The sequence below is a fragment of the Cibotium barometz genome, chromosome 57, assembly GCF_041138505.1.
Source record: "Cibotium barometz isolate CiBa-2024 chromosome 57, ASM4113850v1, whole genome shotgun sequence".
Taxonomy (NCBI): domain Eukaryota; kingdom Viridiplantae; phylum Streptophyta; class Polypodiopsida; order Cyatheales; family Cibotiaceae; genus Cibotium; species Cibotium barometz.
In genome coordinates this window covers 38220322-38240720 of record NC_141102.1, presented here as the reverse complement: position 1 = coordinate 38240720, position 20399 = coordinate 38220322, and the positions used below count along the sequence as shown (strand labels likewise).

Below are 20399 nucleotides of genomic sequence, written 5' to 3'. Positions count from 1 at the left end.
TTATATGTTTTTAAATTTGGGCAACTAAGGTTGAAAGAAATGGAAAGTTTGGGAAAAGTTGAACAAACCTTAAAAATAGTGCAAAGTCCCAAATTGACTTCTAAGTGGACATAGGTATGCCGATGCATTTTGGATAGATGAGATGTTTTGAAATTTTAAAAAATAGGATTGAGATGTTTTGAAATTTGGGAAACAATGTTGAATAATATTCTAATAGGTTTAAGATGTTTTGAAATCTAACAACAAATCTTCAAAGCTCCAAAATCCTAGCATTGGGCAATATTGGGATAGGTTTGAGAAATTTTGAAATTGGGGCCATGAAGCTTAAAAGAAAATTTGACACCACTGATACTTTGATAATTTCAACACCCCCTCCACTCTCAACTCCCCCCTCCCCGAGTCTTGAGAGTGGAGTCGTAGTAGCGAGAGGCCGGCCACACCAAAGGTTCTATATATTTTGGTTCCATTGTCGGGACATCACTCTCTTGCAAAGAAAAATGCATAGCTTGCTTGGTTATTTAGGTTACTAACGAGTTTGGAATGGAAAAGATATAGAGCCTCTTGAAGAGATGCAGGGGAGAAGAGAGCTTAAGCTCTTGCATATGTCTGTGAATGATTATGCCTTGAAGATTAAGGGCATTGTAGAATCCCTTGCATCTATTGTTGATGATGATGATGAAGGTGGAAGTATCTGTACGTGGTCTCGGGCCACAATACAAGGCATTCAAGATGTCTATTTAGACTCGAGAGAGAACATTCCTAACTTTACAGATTTGGTGTCAATGCTGATCATTGAAGAAAAGAGTGGGTACCAAAACAGGACACTTGAGTTGGTTTTCATGCAGGAGATGAGATAAATAAGCCATAATCTAATGTGTATGACACTAACTTAGCCTCCACTTAAGTAGGTTCTTATCGCCTAGTTCTAAAAAAACTGTAAAAAATAAAAATACAAAATTTGATCATCTTTTTTCAAAAACTAATCATAACTATGCTTGCACAAGTAGTCTACACCTATAGTTACAACAAATAATGCACTTACACAGCTTTCCCCTTTGATGAAAATCAAAATTAGGCTCATAATTAGACATTTTATGTATTAAAAACAGGTTGCGCAAAAGGCCATGTATGAGAAGAGGCCCAAAAAGTGGCTATAAAGTTTTGGAAAATTCAAAACAAAGTAGTATTTACCCTATATAACATGGGTGCACCTCAAGTTTTACATTATTAGCTTGCATATGGAAGGAGAAAAATTCATGCTCCACCTGTATAAAAAAACGTCATTTAAATATTAGCGAGTCAAAAATTTATCCAATAATTATCGTTTGATGATTCCAAGATTTAGTTTACATCATGGGCTTTCCATCAAGCCAAGTTTCATGATCAAACTATGTCCCTTCTAAAAGTTATGTACAAATTACTACTATTTTGAAAACATCAAAAATCATGCGTTTTATCAGCATGTGTCTAAGAAAATTAAAATATTGCCTTGCAAAAGCTAAGAAAAGTGCAATTTAAAAAATCTCAAGGATTTTTTGGGTCTTGAGGAACATCTGTGGATGTTAAGCAATTCAAAACTCTTAATAGATTGCCCACAAAAATTCAAGAAAAATGCTAACTTTCAGGACACTTTAGTGTCCTCAGGACATTTTAGTGTCCAATTACAGAACTAGTGTTAATAGTGGAGAGTCTAGTGGCTCGGAGATGAGCCTTGATGAGGTGCTTGGGACTCCAGCAATCAGGACACCTGTTGTAAAGAAGGCTTTATGAATATAAAGTTATAAAGATCTGGAAGGGTCAAAAACCCTGTGCAGAGGTTGACTTGTGATGGTTATGTGGCACATCATTATGCTTATATGGAAAAAGTTGTGGAGGTTGTAGAGCCCACATGTTTTGATGAGGCTATTGAAAATGTGTATTGGGAGATAGCTATGGATGAAGAGATGGATGCATTGTATGGAAATGAGACTTGGGATTTGGTACCATTGCCTGAAGGCAAGAAACCTATTGGATGTAAGTGGGTGTATAAGGTGAAACATAATAGTGATGGTAGCATAAGAAGGTACAAGGCTAGATTGGTAGCCAAAGGATATGTGCACACAGATGGGATTGATTATGATAGAGGAGACATTTTCCTCGGTGGCAAAGATGGAAACTGTGAGAGCTGCAATTGCGGTGGCTGCAACTAAAGGCTGGTTTTTACATCAGATGGATGTAGAAAATGTGTTCTTGCATGATGGTGACTTGAAAGAAGAAGTGTATATGGATCAGCCACCTGGTTTTGAGGATACAGGTTGCCCAGAGTATGTATGTAAGCTTTATAAGGCCTTGTATGGACTAAAGCAAGCTCCACGAGCATGGCATGACAAGATTGTTGAGTATCTTGTCACTATTGGTTTTCATATGGTAGATGTAGATCACTCTTTGTATGTGCGCAAGAGTGATAAGGGTATTGTGATCATCACCATATCCGTAGATGATCTTATTGTTGGGTGACAACTTGGAAGAGATTGAGCATGTGAAAAGCCTTCTCAAAAAGAAGTTTAACATGAAGGATTTGGGAGATCTGCGCTACTTTTTGGGCATTGAGGTCCTTCACACACCTGATGGTATTTGGCTATCACATAAAGACAGTATGTATTGGACAATGTATTGGACATGTTGTCCAAGTATGGGATGGCTAATTGTTGTAAGCCAATCTCGGTGTGCCATTAGATCAAAATTGAAAGCTTAGTGCGGATGGAGGCTATGTGTTGTTGGAGGATCCCACTTGTATAGAAAGATTGTGGAGAGTTTGATCTATGTCACGATAAGCAGGCCAGATTTGAGTTACATTGTTAGCTTACAGAGCCAGTTTACGCACGTTCCATGTAAACCACATCTTGATAGTGTGTGATGCACACTTCGGTATTTGAGAGCCACTGTTGATTAATCATTATTTTATATAGAAGATGTACCATTGGAGCTTTATGGGTACATAGATGCAGATTGGGCAGGTAGCATCTCAAATAAGAGATCTACTAGTGGATTTATGTTTTCATTGGGGAGTGCTGCTATGACATGGAGTAGCACAAGAAGAAGCCCACCGTTTCCTTGTCGAGTACAGAGGAGCTCCAGTTGCAGTGTGTGAGATAGCTTGGTTACGCAAGCTACTTTTTTATTTAGGGTTGCATGTGGAGAGAAAGGTTATCATATATTGTGACAATCTTAGTAGTATACAGTTGGCCACGAACCCAATTTTTCATGCGTGGACGAAACACATTGAGGTACATTACCACTTCATCAAGGAGAGAGTCTTGGCAGCAGAGCAGCTCAAGGCGACATCAACTTGGCCTATGTTAGCACATAGGATCAAGTCATTGACATCTTCACGAAGGCCTTGGAAGCTAAAAAGCTCACAGATTTCAAGATATGCTTGGAGTTCACGAGCTAGAGTTAAGCTTGAGGGGGAGTGTTGAGATGTCAAACTCAACATGAGCTGATACTCACGAGGCACCTTCATGACCGTTCGACTTTACATCACTGGCGGGCTTGGTCGTTGGCAGTGACATATCTTCGCCAGAGATTCTACAGCTGGACTACACCAACTAGTCCACACTTATCCACTCCACTTAGTGTGTTCACATTATGGACCGCTTGTATATACTCTAGTATGTGTGTTATTCACTTTATCTCTTTTGTAGACCTCTTTTTTTATGTGAAGAAGAAGAAGAATTTTCAACCTCTCGCTTTATGTGTTCTCTTCTACAGTTTGTGTGACTGTGTGTGTTTTTCTTCTCCACAATATGAATCTCATTCTTCAATTGAATCTTTCATGCCTTGGTATTAGTTTCATACAACTTCACCAAGGTGTCCCATGCCTCCTTGGGTGATTTAGCATCCTGTGTATGCCTAATCATAGTGTCCTGTATGCTAATAGAAAGCCAATACATGACTTTCCTTGCTCCTTGATTCAAATCCTTGTATTCTTTTACATCTGTAATAGTTGGATTAATCTTTGCTATCTCTAGTGCCTTCTCATGTTCACCTTCAATGTAGTCCCAATAGCATTTTCCCATCAGGAAATTTGTTAATCTAAACCTCCAAGCATAGAAGTTTTTCTTTTCAAGCTTTTCTGCAATAATTTGGTTAATTCCATCATTCGACATATTGTCTGCAACACAAACTCACCAAAAACAACACTCATGTTTAACCTGCACAAATTGCTATATTCTTTGTAGCGGTACTGTACTGCACCCAAACTGTCACAACCAGTCACCTTAATTTACACACATACACCCAATGGTAACTTTAAGACCTCTTTGCAAAGCAGTACACACAGTGTCTGCACAACCAAGCACCCTTCCTGCAGTTCCAAAAATAGAGTTCTACAAAGGATCAAAACTTACCCGCAATGCCCGTGAACGCCTACGAACTGAAAAACAGAGGTCCATATGTGCCCAAAACACAATTTCAGCCTGAGAAATGTTGTCATACAGCTCCGCTCCCATGAAGAAATCTCCTCAATCGTAGTTCGTTTGTCGGTGCCTCCCGAAAAGCTCACGACGACAAGTTTCTAGTATAGCCAACACAAAGGGGAAAGAGTAGATGAAACTCTTACCCTCGTACTGCTTCCTGTGTTTTTCTTGCTTACCTCTCAGCTCTTAGCATGAACCAGGCTCTGATACCATGAAAAGATGCAGGGGAGAGGAGAGATTGAGCTCTTGCAAGAACACACACACTCATACAAACCCTAGAAGAGAACACACAAGGTGAGAGGTTGAAAATTCTTCTTCTTCTTGACACAACAAAAGAGGCCTACAAAAGAGATAAAGTGACTAACACACATGCTAGAGTATATAAAAGCGGTCCATAATGTGAACATGCTAAGTGGAGTGGATAAGTGTGGACTAGTTGGTGTAGTCCACCTGTAGAATCTCTGGTGAAGATATGTCAATGCCAGCTACCAAACCTGCCCGTGATGTAGATGTTAAATGGTTATGCAAACGCCTCGTGAGTGTTAACTCATGTTGACCTTGACATCTCAACACCTCCGGCATGGCGAACCCCTTTCTAGGACTCCACTCTCAAGCCTCGAGGAGTCGAACTCTTTCCGAACTCAACATGCCATCAGAAACATAATGCAATAGAATGAAGCAACTCTCACTTTTCTCTTACTTGCTTTTGCTGATTTAGGGATTCCTTGTGGTCGTAGTGTCAAGGGATGTACGCTCTTGCAACAACTGAACTCTATAATGCCATCTCCACACCTCAAGTGTAGCCATTGAGCTCCTCCTCCTTCTCCCTCACACCCTCTCATTCTCTCTTCTCACACACACCTCTCACACACACACTCACACATAAGCAACAACTCACACCCACACTCACACAAGCTTCGAGGCAAGCTAATAGATAAGAAGATAGGCAAGAGAAAGAGAAGAGATACACAACATAGAAGAGAAGAGATCTAAGCTTTCACCTAGTCTTGATATGACATTCCAAGCTCTATTGAAAGCACAAAACCATGCTTACATGAAAAGAATACATTTTAGGTTTACAAAGTGGCTTTTATCCCCAATCCTTAGAATTCACATTGGGCGGTCATTAGGACTAGAAAATAATGCCTGTGCTAACATAAACCTCATCCACTAAGCCATGTGGTACGTCTTTAATATACAAGCAGCACGATCACCACAACAATGTGAATATGTAATATATATTTTTTAATACACCAAAAGTTAGGTGGCTGGAAATAATAATATTACTCCTATGATATGATGTATGCATAATAGGTAATCTTCTAATCAGATTCGTCAAACTCATATTGGTGGTATGTAATACAAGTTGCACCTCGAAGCAACAAATATTAAAAGATAAAGATGTTTTGGAACAAATGGAAGAAGAAGAGAATTCTATCCTCAATGATTTGGAGAAAAATAAAAGAGCTGCTCATGATGCCACTATTGTTGGTGGATCTAGATGAAGATACTGCCTCATCATCATCAACTAAATCTACATCTAGTACATCCTTAAGTTCTGATATAGATGCTACTCATGAGCCACCTTTGAATCCTATGTTGGAAGATATAGAAGATATGGAGGTAGTATTAGAAATGATATCTTTAGAGTTATGGACCTTGTACAAGATGAACAATCATGAATTTACTCTATTACTTTATTATAATATTTACTCACTCATGTTATGTGAAAATTGAATCCACTAGAGATTTATGTCCCATACAAGGTTGCTCTAAATGCATAGGCCTAATGGAGATAAAGAGGAAGTTCCTATCTACATGTCTCATGATCAGCTTGCAAAGGATGAGCATATTTTGTCAAAGTGGCCATCTATCTTTCAATTCTAGTTGAGCGTTGAAAGATAAACGCTAGTTGAGCATGCATTTCATGTCTGTACACATTATTCTTCTCTCGGCTTCTGTTTACATGTGGCCAAGAGTGCTTTTAAATGACTTGTGGAGGAGACACATTATTCTTCTCATGGGTTCTGTTTACATGTGTCCAAGAGTGCTTTTAAATAACTCGTGGTGGAAGACCCACATTCCATGCCTCTCTCAGAATCCTACTTAGAACTTCTCTCTTTCATCTTTGATGATATTGAAAGTAATTGGGTTATTCAATTTTTCAGGCAAGCACTGAAATTGTATCTTCACATTTTTTCAAATACCGATGTAATTTTGATGTACACACCGACATAGATACCGATATAATACCGACGCATATACCGAGCCCTCTAAGACCTGCTGCCTAAAAAACACACTCTCTTTAAAACTTTGGTAACAAATATCGGTAATAGAGACATCATCGATTACATAATCGTTGAGATAAAATACCAAGCATACTTAGATTTTATATATCTTTAAAATCTAAATTGTAAAGCTAATATATGATAGTTAATTCATTAAAATAATTATATAGATTAAACACAAAGCTTGAAATTACACACAAATCATAAGGTAAAATAATAAATGGAAATAAGAATATTGGAATTGTTTTTAAAAAAATGAGTCATAAATTAACAATCCCTTTTTCTCAGTAATGTTTTTTACAACAAAATAGTGCATGTGTCTAAACAACCCCTTTCTTTGCACCATCGGGCAACATATTGCCGATGTTGGTTGGGTAGTTATACCTTTCTCATAGGGGGATGCCTCAATCACACAAGTGGTAGTTTCAGGCTGAGTGTGGACACCATCATCAAGACGGTACTTCTTATTTTGAAAGCACGGAATCCTTGATTTTATACCCTTGTGAAGTGGTCTACTACCTCATACACTTGTGAATTAGTGGTCTCTTACCTCCCCATCTATGGTAGTACTAGTGTGGGAGATAAGTGGAGTTTATACTTGGGTGAAGTGGCAATTTTGATGAGACCATTTTTTATTATTATTGACTAGGTGCCATAGAGGGACTTCCTTAAGAGAGTAGTGGGTACTATCAGCAGGAGAAAGATTTAAGGGAGATTCAACCTGGGTTGTGCCCTCCAAGCACTTGACTACTGTGCTCATTTTGGGCCGGTGAGCAGGATCATCTTGGATACACCAAAATGCCACTTGAACTGCTCTCTTCACCTCTTCCATGTCTGCTTCATTTGCAATGCGCTGGTCTACTAACGCCGAGTAATCGCTCTTCTCTGCTTGCCCTATCGCCCAATCTGGAAAATACAGCTGAGATGACTTCACTGTAAAGTCCAAGTTTGCCCTCCCACCCACCATCTCAAGCAACACCATCCCAAAGCTGTATACATCACACTTAGCTGTGATCTGCCCTTGTATTACTTCTGGTGCTATGTAGCCTGGGGTCCCCCTTGCATTGTCAACACTGCTAGCTGCGTTGTTAAGGTTCCTCTCCATCAGGAATGCTAGGGCCAAAATCAGAAATCTTTGGGTTGAACTGAGCATCCAACAGAATGTTGTGTGGCTTGATGTCACAATGGATGATGCACTGCCTGCATTCCTCGTGCAGATATGCTAGTCCCCGTGCTGTTCCTAGTGCAATTTTGAAGCGCTCTTCCCAGTCTAGCTGCACTTGGCAGCTATGGTCTGAGAACAGATACTGCTCCAAAGACCCATTCTCCACATACTCATACACTAAGGTGTTGCTCTCCGTGTGATTGTAACAAAACCCCACCAACCTCACTAGATTCAAATGATGGATGTTGCCTATGGTGGCCACCTCAGTTAGGAACTGACCTTCATTGTGTTCGCCACTGTTGGAAGGCTTTAATACCTTTACTGCAACCTCATCACCATTAGAAAGCACACCTTTGTACACTGTTCCAAACCCTCCCGTCCCTACTTTTGTTTTGAAGGAGTTGGTTGACGCCACCAACTCATTGTAAGAGAATTCCATGGGAGCTTGAGACAAGGCAGCAAGCTCCCTTTTCAAGAACTCGTGATGCTGCTGCTTTCCACGGCCTTTAAATGCCCACAGTGCTCCTACAGTTGCCAAGCTCGCAACCAAGATAGCAATATCTAAACACAACCCCCCAATATATATCAAAAATTAACCCTTGAACGGTGTAAATACTAACTTATAAGGAAATTTCAAACACGTGTTGCATGATAATATAACCTAGCAGAAAACGGTGTAACCACTATTATACTAACTTGGAAAATTTCAACACGTGTTACCTATGATGATATAAAGTCTCTTGCCACATAAAGGCTTTGTACATCCTTCTCCACCGACATGGGACGTATCTGTTGAGGAATTGCCTATCATAAAAGTTGGTGGATTAGAGTAAACTTGATTACAAGGCTTTGCTATCCTTTTAAATAGCCTAGGCCTTGCCCTCGGAAGAGAAGCATGCATGGCATGCATGCCTACCTAGGGGAAATTTAAACAAACTTATTAGTTTTCAAAAGGATTGCTTGCATGATTTAGTCTATACCCAAATATAAAGGAATACAAAAATGCACAATATCCCTTGTCTAGACAAAAGAATTATTATCAAAACCTAAGGTCTCTTCCATTTCCTTTGTTTAGTGAAGAAGGAAGTTTCGTGTAGCTGTGAGGGTGAACCACGAGAGGAGAGGTTCAAGCACTAGAAAATCCTTTCACGTAGGTGTAGGGAACCAACCTCCCTTAAGAATAGATAGTAAAGAGAAGAACTTAAGTGAACGGTTAGTCCTCCTAAGGAGACCAAAAATATCTATTGTGAAAATCAAGTAAACTAAAATTTTTAATGATTCTTCATTTGAGTAAAGTTAATCTAATAATTCAAGCTTGATAATTTAAATCGAATCAACAATCTTAAATTCTTTTTGTTTGTTTGAGAGAACAATCTTAAGTTCTTAAAAAAATCCATAACTTATCATTGATTGAGTAAGGTTTTTTTAAGAATCTTTGACACATGTTGGCAGGCCAAGACATTAACACTTGTGCTACAGCCCTCTAGTGGAGTTTCTTTTATTTTGTGAACCTATTTGAAATGAATTAATGAACCTTTGGTATTGGCTCTCATCACTGATTGCTATTGTTGATGTTTCAGTAGTGGCTCTATCAAAAATTAATTAATGAACCTTTGTAGTGGCTCTCACTGCTTCTTATTATTGGTGTTTTGATAGTGGCTCTAACTTCCTACTTTATGGGTCCCTATTATTGTATATATGTGATGATGAACTAACTAACATTTCTCTCTTCAAAAACTTTAATGAACCCATATTCTCTCTCTCTCTCTCTAAAAAAGATGAAGATATTCTTTCTTATATTTTTCATGGCTTTGATTGAGCTCATATTTCAAGACCAATGGAATTTTTGTATGTCTACAAGCTAAGAATTTTAGTGATAAAACCAATGCATATGTAGTTACATTGAAGAAAAAAATGATCAAGGTGAAGACACCTTCTTCTTTGAGTGTTTTTGTAAATAAGGTGACATGTCAAATGCATCACGTGCACGGGGTTCTTATGTGTTGTAGCATTTATATGGTAGTGATGTGTGGACCTAGGCTAATATTTGGCTGGGACACTTTTTGCCTCTTTAAAAGGTTGTTTTCCTTAAGCATATGTACGTACTCTTATGAGCATGCAAGTGACCTCCTCATGTCACTTCACTTGTACTTTACTCATTCTCATCAATCTACTTTGAGTATTATGCCTCCATCAATCTCTTCTTGCTTGGCTGCATCCATGTGTGTGTTGCTACATTGATCTCCACTCCAACAATTGGTATCAGAGTAGGTTCTCTTAGCTCTCACCCCCTTGTCATGTTCTCCTTGAGTTTCCCTTTTGATTGTCTCATGCTATAAGGTTTTTGCAAGAATATCCAATGTTTTTGTTCAATTTTGGGTTTTCTACACAATAGCAACAACATTTGGTGTGCAAACAGTGCCTAGAACTTAGGGAGTAGCTAGAATATATTGATGAGGCCTATTCGGATAGTTCTTTAGTATCATAGTTCTACTAGGGATTCATACCAGGGTTTTGCATCTACACTCTAGCTCATGATAAAAGGTAATCTTAATGTCTTCACTTTTTATTAGCTGGTTACAGTGCTCTTGTAAGAAGAGAAATCTCTGTAAAACCGAGCTAGTACGCATGTGGAAGATTAGGCATTTATTGCCAGTCAAAAAGGTTAAGACAAAGCCTTTTCTCTGAGGGTGGCTCGGGGGGGGGGGGGGGGGGGGGGATAAATATTTAAGCGTAGCACATAACAGAAAGGGACCCAGTTTTTAAATCCTTTTTTAACACATTTTTTACATACATAAGGGTACCATTTAAAGGGCGAATTTACAAATTGAATAGAAAAAGGGTGTGTTTTATTCATAAAAAATTTATATATAAGGGGTTTTTAAATTAGACCTTGAACGCACGTGATATAGAGAGTTTACATATAGTGAACCCCCTGAGGAGGGTGGCTATAAGCCAAAGGCCAAACTAGCCCAGTCTTCTAGAAAGGATATTGAGAAGGGAGGTAACAAGCAGAAGAAGAAAGATAAATATAACTACTATCGGGGAAGCCAGGCCATTACAACAATGAATGTAGAAAAAGGATCGAGACAAGGAGAAGAAGAAAAAGCTAGGCATGCATCAACACACTAAGTGATGAAAAGAAGGAGTCAACAAACCATGCACATGATGATGGCCATTTTGCACTCCAGTTATGATCCTTCTATCCATGATGCATTCATGTCAGTGACATATCAATATGTCTGGTACTTTGATAGTGGTGCTAAAACAAGCACATTACTTCTCAACATGATTTATTTTCCTCACTTGAGTCTTCTCCTCAACAAGGAGGAATAGTACCATATATAAAGAACTCCTTATATGAAGTAAAAGAAGGAGTTGGTAAGGTTGTTCTCATTACTGCAAATGGTGGAACAATCACTCTCGTTAGAAGTCTTATTTGTGTGATAGGCATAAAAAAGAACTTATTTTCAGTATTTTCCATTGTTAGGGAAGGCCTAATGTGGTCAGATTTGTTGATGACAGGTGTATATTTTATGGCTAGAGTGATGGAGGCATCACTGTACTATCTAGTACTCTAAGCCATTGGCTTTCCAGGTTGGATAGGTATGAGAGATTAGTTGTTAAAGTACTATCACAGGTGCTATGACTTACAATTTATACAACATGATGATGCTATTTTGATGTTACAGTCAAAATACAAACAGAGGCTGCTTACACACTTTGGTATTAAAGAATGTAATCATGTTAGTACACCAATAGAGACATCTGCTAGGCTTAGTCTCGAGGATGCAATTGAATCATTTTATTCGCAGTTTAATATAAGGCCAACCATTCAGTTTAAAGTCTCCCAATTGAGCAAGTTTATGCACATTCCCGACACTAAGCATTGGAAGGCTGCCAAGTGAGTATTCATATACTTACAGGGCCCTTGTCTTATTTTACGCTAAGGGGGGTGATGTTTAGCTATATGCTTTCAATGATTCGACTGGGCTAGATATTATGACACGTGAGTGTCCACTAGCAGGTTTTTCTTTCACCTTTGTGATTCATGTATATCATGGCTCAGCACAAGAAGCAACTAATAGTGGCCATTTCGAGCTATAAAGGTGACTGCAAGGAAACATTTTAAATGACTATAAAGTGTGTATGGCTGAGTTGCTTTTTAGCGGATCTTGGTGTTTGAAATAGTCCCCCACATCCATCATCAGTGCATTAGACCATTAGCAAGGAACCTAATGTTTCATGCTTGCACAAAGTGCATTGAGGTGCATTATCATTATGTGAGGGAGAGGCTCATTGTAGGAGATATTAGATTAGCCTATGTCTCTACAAATGACAATGTGGTAGATATTTTCACGAAGGTGCATTATCATTATATCAAGGAGATGCTCATTGTAGGAGAGATTAAGTTGGCTTATGTCTCTACAGATGACAATGTGGTAGATATGTTCATGAAGGCTCTCTCGTGAGAGAAGTTCAAATCTTTTCGCAAAGCTTTGGGCTCATTGACATTTGGGGATTAATCAGCCTTATGACCCCTAAAAATGTTCACATCATCACTATAGGGGGGATTTGTAGTATTTATATGCTAATAATGGCCAAGGTAAGTTTTCCCTCTTTAGAAGGTTTTTCCTCCCGATGCCCTCTTATGAGTGTGTAAGTGACCTTATCATATCACTTCACTTGTATTTTACTCACTCTAATCAATCTACTTTGAGTATTGTGCTTCCATCTATCTCTACTTGCTTGCTGCTTCTATGTGTGTGTTGCTAGATTGATTGGGAGGTTTTTCCCCCTGAGTGTATGTACGCACTCTTATGAGTGTGTAAGTGACCTTATCATGGAGGTGAGGTGGCACCATTTGAATCCACATGATTTGTAACCTTTGGCTATATTAAGATCCATATGCTAATGAAGGACATAACTCGTTTTGGTTCATCCAAGTAGTGGTATTTTGTTTATGCCTCCTTAAGTTGATTAAGTGACACACTCTTCTTCCCCATGCACAAATCCATGGCTTCCTTCACATTCCATCCACCATAGCTCTCCCCTTTCTCATGTATCCACAAGGCCCATAAGCCTGATTTCAACTTGATAATATCAGAGCCAATGAGATCCTATGACATCAAACTCAATATTGGATAAAATGGAAAAAATCCCATTCCCATAAAAAAGTTGGGGTCATGGTAAACTCATTTAAAAGTTTGTCAAAACCTATCCATGTGACATATCGTTGGAAAGATCTTGAAAAGTAGAATCTAGAACTACTTTTGCCGACAAATTTGGAGTTAGCATGCTCAAGTTATGGACAAAACAAGCTCAAAATCTAATTCCCATTTTGTGGGATTTTTCCCGCTTTACCCTATATTGACTTATCACCTCATCTTTCTCTCTGAAGCCATATGCTATAATCCCCATTAATTACCACTTAATCTCAATCTTATCCTTTTCAAGCTCCCATGGAAGCTTGACCATAGCTTGGACGATTTCGAGAGCTATTCTGCACCTCTTTTAGATGTTTTTGATTCAAAATGTTGCTGACTAAAGGGCACACAAAATCCCCGAGGTAATTGCATTGAACCGGTCGCTTCGTGTAGTATTCTATGAACTCTGTAGTAGAAGGCACAATCTTTGACACAGTCGGCATCTGAGAGCTCCACGTGTTGATTATGGCTAATTCCACCAAGTCAAAGCTACACCTCCACTTGATCTACAAGCCCCAAAAAGAGTTTTAGGTTTGGTTCTATGTGCTTCACATAATCAAGGATCTATCAGACCCCTATCCAAGCTATCACTACTCTATTCAAGGTATACTTGAGTTTTTCATTAAAATCTTTAATCATAGTGATTAAAGTATTAATCTCAAGTTGAGCCTAAGTATCTTGAATCACTTTGGAGGATATTTTTTATAAGCCTTGCACCTGTTCACTCATATATCTATGTGCAATCACCACCAAAATCACATTCTTGTCATGTCAAGCACTCACTATTACATCCACATATCTTGATGTGTTGTGCATCCCATCGTTAATGGGTGTGTCACCAGGTTGAGGCATCCTGCAAATTAGTAAGGGATGTGGCATGTATGTAACTGTCTTCTACATTAAGGCAAAGTGGTGTAGGTTCATTCATAAGTCTCATTGAGCCCAACCATTGTAAAGGGTAGACACTGCCAGTTGTACCACCACATAGAAGTGGACATTGGTAAGACCCCCTATTCACCATGGCCTAAGATGAAATCGTCAAGTTTAGTGGTATGGGTTTTCACACGCGGTAGTCAAAAATCATGTATGCGCTCATGAAAAAAATATGTGGGGAATAATTCAAGGGAGGGACACTCAAGCAAGCCTAGGAACCACATGGAATGAGAAAAATGAGAGAGCCTTGGGACTCATAGTAATTGCATTAGGTGATGACGTAATTCATCACATAATTGGGATTGAGAAGGCCAAGGAAGCATGGGAAGAGCTAAACAAACTATTTGGTACATAAGCAAAGCACTCCAAAGTTCACTTACTCATGCAAGTATATCAACTCAACCTAGGTAATAGTCTTGATCTAACAAGCCACATCAACAAGTATAAAAGTATCAATCACCAACTTGCTATCATTGGTAAAGTACTTGATGATGATGAAGCTAAGGCTATCTTTCTTGCTAGTTGTGAAAGAAAGGAAGAGTATGCTAACATATTTGAAATCTTGTTTAATAACTTTAACACTAGTTCTATAATTGGACACTAAAGTGTCCTGAGGACACTTTAGTGTCCTGTTTCTCACCAAAACTTTGGAATTTTTTGGGGAACCTAGAAACAACATTTCTACACCTTGTTTCAACCATAGGTCGATTAAAAGTCAAAAAATAAAGGGGATTTTTCATGATGTCAAAACACAAGCTATATTAGAAATTTGACAAAAAACTCTAACTTGAAATTTTCATTAAAATTTGAAGCTGTTTTGTCAAAAATCCCATAAAATGCCTATAACTCCTTGAATAAATCATGTTTTTCATGTTTGTAAAAGTCAATTGGTAGAACTTAGGGTTTCAAAACAACACAATCTCCTTTAGGTCCTAGTTCCTAAGCTACTTGTGCCAAGATGCAATCATTGTGGAAAGTTGGATCACAAATTCAACACATGCAAGTTCAAGAACAAACCGAATCTTGAATGCACCATGTGTGGGAATGTAAGATTCCTCCCTCCCGCTTTGGAGATATAAATGTGTAAGAATCTCCCCTTCAGTTTCTATAATCATCCCCTATTTTTGAATACAAAAAAATATTATTTTTCCTTATTTTTGGCCTAGAGAGAGATAATACAAAATTGATATATTTTTGGATACAAAGTTCTCCTAATATCTAAGATGAATTCCCCTGAAACAAAAGTTCAAAAAGAATTTTCCAATGTGCATTAGAAATTAATTGAAAATGTATATAAGAGACCTTCGCCTAAGGGTCCACATTTTCAAAAAATTTGATTAAGGTCCAAATAAGGTTCCAAAGGGCCAATAGGATTAACCCAAGTGTTGGGATGACAACATTACAAAGAATAAAACGAAATCTCCCAAAAATGAGTAAATGCTCACATAAGATGAAGAGTTGACTAAGTACTGGGTTTATTAGTAAAAAAATCAAATCCTGACACCTTAGTAAGAAGGGAAAGGGCTCATGAAGGAGGCACCTTTTTTTATCATTACCTTGCATTTGTAATTCAAAAAAATTAGATATTTTTTATTTCTCCACTCTCGTCTTTCAAAATGGATCAAAAAGGGAGCCAAACTATTGCAAAACTTGTCCAAATTGGGTCAAATTGAAGCTGGAAGCCTCCAGAACCCAATTGGACTTGGTTAGTGGCCTCTCTCACCTATAAATAGACCCTCATTCCTTTGTATTTTCATCTTTGAGTAATTACATGCCAGTATTATCTTCATTTTAGTATAATTCTATTATCCCTATATTTTGCCTCTACTTTAGGAAGCTTTGGAGCTTTAAAATTATCCATCCTCTCTTGGAGATTATCCTCCCCAACTTGGTTGCCAAAGCTTGCTTTCTGGGCTTCACTTCTTTCTTTAAAGAATCAAGCCAAAATCAAAGGTAAGCCTTAATCCAATGGTTTTTCTATCTTTCTCAATGGTTATCTCCGATCCCAACCCCTCTAATGCTTGGGAAGCTTTCAATTAAATGGTTTTTATCGAAATCAAGCTTTCTAATGATTTATAATGTTTAAATGGTTTAATACTAATCTTTATGCTTAATTATAGTATTTTTATTAGTAAATCTCTCTTTTTTGAAAGATTAATCATCTTTATGGTTAGATCCTTATTACAAGGATGGTTCTTAATGATAAACTCATTATCTTAAACAAAACTCTAGGCTTGACAAGCTAGAGAAAAAGATTAGGTATTTTTATGATTTTAATCTAGTTAAAAATAATGATTAATTTTGTTAAACTTATTTATGATTAAGAAAAATTATATTAATTCATTTTAAGTTGAAAGAGGGTTATGCTAACATTTTTTGGAAATGAGGAATGGATATTTAAGAATAATCAAGAGATTTAATCGTAATTATGCTTATAATTATGTTATGTATGCATAAATAAATTTTAGTTTAAAAGAGGAGTTCTTATCATATTTCAATTATGAATGCACATTTAAATCTAGAAAATTAAACATTCTTAGAAGCTGCAGCGAAGCTATGGTAAAATTTTCTAGGAAAACGGATAAATCTTATTTTTATGCATAAATTTAATAAAGCAAAAAAAAGGAATTTCCATCATATTATAGGCAAAGATATTTTTATGCTAAAAGAATGATTTTTGTCATATTTATGGAAAATACTTTTATAGTATTTATGCATAATTGTTTAAGTAGAGAAAAGATGAATTTTTGTTATATTTTTTTTTCATGCATAAAAATTTAGATGCAAAAAGAGGAATTCCCACGATATTCTAGGTACAAACATTTTTAATATTAAAAGAAAATTTTTTGGCATATTTTAAAATATGGGTATTTTTATTTATTTAAAAGGAAAATTTTCTAGAATCATTCAATTTATGAGAATTATGAAAATGATTCATTTAGATGAATGGATGTGATATGGATGTAGGATGCAAGAATGCATTCTTTACATCCATCTGATGTAAAAACCATTGCTTTGACGTAGCCATTGCTATCAAAACTCTCACTGTTGCCATCTTGCTGCCATCTTAGTAACTGGGCTGAAAGTTTCCTCATAATCAATGCCATATGTTTGTTCATATCCTTTGGCTACCAATCTAGCCTTGTACCTGCTTATGCTTCCATCACTGTTATGTTTTACTTTGTACACCCACTTGCATCCAAAGGCTTTCTTGCCTTTAGGCAATTGCACTAAATCCCAAGTCTCATTTCCATATAGTGCATCCATCTCCTCATCCATAGCTTTCTCCCAACACACATTTCCAACAACCTCATCAATGCATGTGGGCTCTACAACCTGTACAACTTTTGCCATGTATGCATAGTGATGTGCCACATAACCATCTTAGGTAAACCTTTGCACATGATTCTTCACTCTCCCAGATCTTCGCAGCTTTGCATTCATGGCTTCCATAGCCTTCTTTACACCAGGTGTTCTCATAGTTGGTATCCCAAGATCCTCATCAAGGCTCATCTCTGAGCCACTAGACTATCCATCAACATGAGAATGCCCTGCAGAAATGTCAGGCATACTAAGGGGCTCAACCACTTTCTCTTTGCCTTTATGTGATGTACTACTCACATTTACAGGACTGGTATTATGACGCAGCCTGCCACTCCATGGTCTATGAACTGAACCACTAGATGAGGACTCTGCTGGTCCACTCAAAGACTGTGATTGCTGACTTGCATTCTGTGCAACCACATTTCCACTCAGATCAGCCCAACAGCTTCTTTTTCAACAGCATACTAGCTGCTCATCTCATAAAAAACAACATCCCTACTTACCCTCAACTCACGTATAGCAGGGTTATAACACCTGTATCTCTTTTGCTCAAGGGAATACCCAATAAACACACATTTTTCAGCTTTTGGATCCAGCTTAGTTCTTCTCAGCTCATTTGGCACATGCACATATGCAATGCATCCAAAGACTTTTAGATGAGACAAATCAGGTTTTTCGCCCCAGTAAACCTCTCCTCTAGAGTTACATCATGTATGGCTGCAGTTGGAGTCCTGTTCATAATGTAAACTGCTGTAGAAACAGCCTCAGCCCAATAGCTATGCGGCATATTCTTCTCTCCCATCAATGCTCGTGCAATCTCAGCAATGTGCCTATTTTTCCACTCAGTAACTCCATTTTGCTACGAAGTGTATCTGCATGTAAACTGTCTCCGAATACCATTCTTCTTCAAAAATTTAAAGAACTCATTGGAGAAGTACTCTCCCTCTCCATATGACCTTAGGTACTTTAAATATTTCCGTGTTTGCTTTTCAACCATAACTCTGAAATTCTGAAAATGAGTGAACACCTTACCCTTCTTCTTCATGAAGTATACCCACACTTTCCTTGTGTTGTCATTAATAAATGTCACATAATACCTGTAGCCTCCCATAGACATGGTCTTCATAGGACCCCATGAAAAGATGCAGGAGGGAAGAGAGCTTGAGCTCTTGCAAGCATACACACACTCACAAAACCCTAATAGAGAACACACAAGGTGAGAGGCTATAAATCTTCTTCTTCTTCACTCAACACTCAACACACCATATACAAGATAAGAGTGCACATAATATGAAAGGTACTCAACCAATACATACAAGGGTTCTCTATAGTGTGAACCCAACTAAATGAGTTGGCGTTATAACTATGCCAGTCTCTAGAATGGCTGTCACACAGCCTGTCATCCCACTGGCCGCATATCACCCATGATCGCACCAACCATGCCAGTGGTGTAAGTGTGGGGCCTATCCCCCAGGCGGGTCATCACAGTGTCCACTGCCTCACTAGATGAGCTCGATATCTCAACACTCCCCCTCGAGCTCAACTCCATCACATGTACACCAAGCGAAGCCCTGAATCTGCAGAGCTTCTCTGTACCCAATGCTTTGGTGAAGATGTCAGCTACTTGATCCTTTGTGTGCTGACATAAACAAGGTCAAGATCTCCTGCCAAGACCTTCTCTCTGACGAAATGGTAGTGGACCTCTATATGCTTCGTACGAGCATGAACAACCTGCACAACTTTTGCCATATATGCATAGTGATGTGCCACATAACCATCATAAGTAAATCTCTGCACAAGATTTTTCACTCTCCCAGATCTTCGCAGCTTTTCATTCATAGCTTCCATAGCCTTCTTTACACCAGGTGTTCTCATAGCTGGGATCCCAAGCTCCTCATCAAGGCTCATCTCTGAGCCAAGTGCTAGACTCTCTATCAACATGAGAATGCCCTACAGAAATGTCAAGCATACCAAGGGGCTCAATCACTTTCTCTTTTCCTTTACATGATGTACTAATCACATTTGCAGGGCTGGTATTATGACGCAACCTGCCACTCCAGGGTCTATCAACAGACCCACTAGATGAGGACTCTCTTGGTCCACTCAAAGACTGTGATTGCTGACCTGCATTCTGTGCAACCACACTTCCACTCACATCAGCCCCAATAGCTTCTTTTTCAGCAGCATACCAGCTGCTCATCTCATCAAAAATAACATCCCTGCTTACCCTCAACTCACGTGTAGCAGGGTTATAACACCTGTATCCCTTTTGCTCAAGGGAATATCCAATCAACACACATTTTTCAGCTTTTGGATCCAGCTTTGTTCTCAGGTCATCTGGCACATGCACATATGCAATGCATCCAAAAACTTTCAGATGAGACAAATCAGGTTTTCTACCAGTAAAGCTCTCCTCTGGAGGTACATCATGTATGGTTACAGTTGGTGTCATGTTCATGATGTAAACTGTTGTAGAAACAGCCTTAGCCCAATAGCTATGTGGCATATTCTTCTCTTCCATCAATACTCGCGCAATCTCAGCAATGTGCCTGTTTTTCTGCTCAGCAACTCCATTTTGCCTGCGGAGTGTATCTACATATGAACTGTCTCCGAATACCATTCTTCTTCAAAAATTCAGAGAACTCATTGGAGAAGTACTCTCCCCCTCCATCTGACCTTAGGCACTTTACTAATTTCATGTTTGCTTTTCAACCATAACTCTGAAATTCTGAAAGTGAGTAAACACCTCACTCTTCAACTTCATGAAATATACCTACACTTTCCTTGTGTGGTCATCAATAAACGTCACATAATACCTGCAGCCTCCCATAGATATGGTCTTCGTAGGACCCCATACATCTGAATGCACAACATCTAGTGCATTTTTGCTCACATATCTATTACGTGGAAACACATGCTTTGTTTGCTTCCCAAATTGGCATGCTTCACATATTTTTTGCATACCTTCCACTTTAAATTTTGGCAGCCCTGTCACAATTCCTTTAGTCTGCATAGACTTCAATCT

General features: G+C 38.4%; 1 pseudogene; it reads right to left on the bottom strand.

Moving 5' to 3' along the window:
* The window catches only part of LOC147606726 (G-type lectin S-receptor-like serine/threonine-protein kinase At1g34300), a 67800-nt pseudogene extending 59332 nt beyond the window's left edge, over positions 1-8468 (bottom strand).
* Positions 8469-20399: the final 11931 nt, after the last annotated feature.